Source organism: Vulpes vulpes, chromosome 5 (assembly GCF_048418805.1).
Source record: "Vulpes vulpes isolate BD-2025 chromosome 5, VulVul3, whole genome shotgun sequence".
Taxonomy (NCBI): Eukaryota; Metazoa; Chordata; class Mammalia; order Carnivora; family Canidae; genus Vulpes; species Vulpes vulpes.
Window position 1 is genome coordinate 111,141,486 of NC_132784.1, and position 2,096 is coordinate 111,143,581.

Consider the following 2,096-nt stretch of genomic DNA (forward strand, 5'->3'; position numbering starts at 1 on the left):
AGTCTTGGCAGATTCCACATGTATGGGGCTAAGGATATGGGTTGAGCAAAAGGAACTGTAGGAGTGTGGTATGGCAACCAGCTTTGAGTGACCATCCAGATTTGGTACAGGGATCTTTGAGCTGGATGACTACCTGCTCTAAAATGTAGTTCCTTCTTCTATAAAACAGAAAAATAACACCCACACCATTACATAAGGATTAAATCATGTCGTATACATGACATATTCACTACAGGGCTTAGCACATAATGGAAGCCCCAGAATGGTAGCAATTATTACCATTGAAATAACTTTGAAGTCACATTTGTAATCACTATTCACCAAAAGAGCCATAATAATTAGAAGATAAAGTAGTGAGGAATTTTTTCTAAGAGATGTATCTTGTATTAGGCCTGGAGGTTGTATAGAGTTTTCACAAGTAGAGGCGGATACAGTTGCATGAGGAGATTTGCCTTCTGCCAAGCTGTGGAGCAAAGCTTGTTCTGCTCCCGCACAGCTGTGCAGGTTAAATTAATCAAAGCAATGGTAATAGAAAAGCCTAGTCCCCTGTCGGAGGGGCAGGCACTTGTGAGAAAGTATGACACGCTGCTGAGGCAGCCATCAGACATGCTACGCAACTTTTATGGAAAGAACTCTTATGTCTGTGCAGAATTGGATTCAAATGGAAAGCCAGTAGAGGCAGTTTATGGACAGAAAGAAATCCATAGAAAAGTGATGTCACAAAACTTGACCAATTGCCACACTAAGATTCACCACATTGATGTTGATGCCACTCTGAATGATGGTGTGGTAGTCGAGGTGACAGGATTGCTCTCTAATAACAACCAGGCTTTGAGGAGACTCATGGAGACATTTGTCCTTGCTCCTAAGGACCTGGTTGCAAATGAGTTCTATATCCACAATGAGATCCTCAGATACCAAGACTAGTTCTTTGGTGTTTTTCACTGAGCCTCAGGAGGAATCTGAGGAAGAGGCCCAGGAACCTGAAGAAAGACAATCAACACCTGAAATGGTACTTGATGATTCTGGCACTTTCTATGATCATACTGTCAGCAAGGACTTGGAAGAACATTTAGAGGAACCTGTTGCTGAATCAGAGCCTGATCCTGAACCAGAGCAAGAACCTGAGTCTGAATCCAAGAGGAAAAGTCTGAGCCAGTATTAGAAGAAACTGCTCGTGAGGATACATAGAAGAGTCCTTCCCCAGCACCTACAGACATGGTTCAGACCATCCAGAAAGACTGGAAGACATTTTCTGGGGCATTTGTGACCTTCCACCTAGTGGAGCTGTTGCAGTTACTGGGATACCACCTCATGTTGTTAAGGTACCAACTTCACAGCCTCATCTAGAATCTAAGTCTGAAGCTAAGATTCCACCCCAAAGGCCTCAGAAGGATCAAAGAGTGTGAAAATACCAAATAAATATGCCTCCCCAGAAAGGACCTAGACCAATCCCTGAGGTTGGTGAGCAAGGTGATTTTGAACCCCAAAGAACTATAAGACACCCTGATAGTCACCAACCTGCCACATGAAGTGGACAAATCGAAGCTTAGAGATTTTTTTCTGAAGTTATGGGACTATGATGGAGCTCCACATTAACAGTGGCTGGAAATTACCCCATTTGGAGTGTGTTGTGTTTGATGATTCTGAGCCTCATAGCAACAGGCCCATCATGTTCAGAGGTGAAGTCTGTCTGAATGAGGAAGAGAAGAGTCCAGTTGCCCAGAAAGGGGACAGGGGACTATTGAGATAATCACCTTGGGGACCTGAAGCCTTGGAGGTGGGCCAGGTGGTGGAATGAGAGGCCCTCTCCATGAAGGCACAGTACAGAAACCAGGATTTGGAGTGGGAAGGGCAATTATCCCAAGGCAGTGACTTGCTCCTCACTGATCTTCAGGCAGCAGTTCAAATCTTCTAATTCCAGCCAAACAGTGAATTTCTTATATTTATACATCAAATCCAGCATTTGATGTCCTAGAGTATGACCCTAGTCTACTATATACTGCTTAAGTTTGTACAATTTTACTTTTTGTGTAAATGATGTGTGCTCCCTCCTTCTCCCTTCCCTCTCCTCACCTTTTAGCCCTTCACTTCCA

At 43.7% G+C, this 2,096-nt stretch overlaps 1 pseudogene; it reads left to right on the plus strand.

The window, feature by feature from the left end:
* The first annotated feature begins 522 nt into the window (after positions 1 to 522).
* LOC112914524 (ras GTPase-activating protein-binding protein 1 pseudogene) lies at positions 523 to 1,875 on the plus strand (annotated as a pseudogene).
* Positions 1,876 to 2,096: the final 221 nt, after the last annotated feature.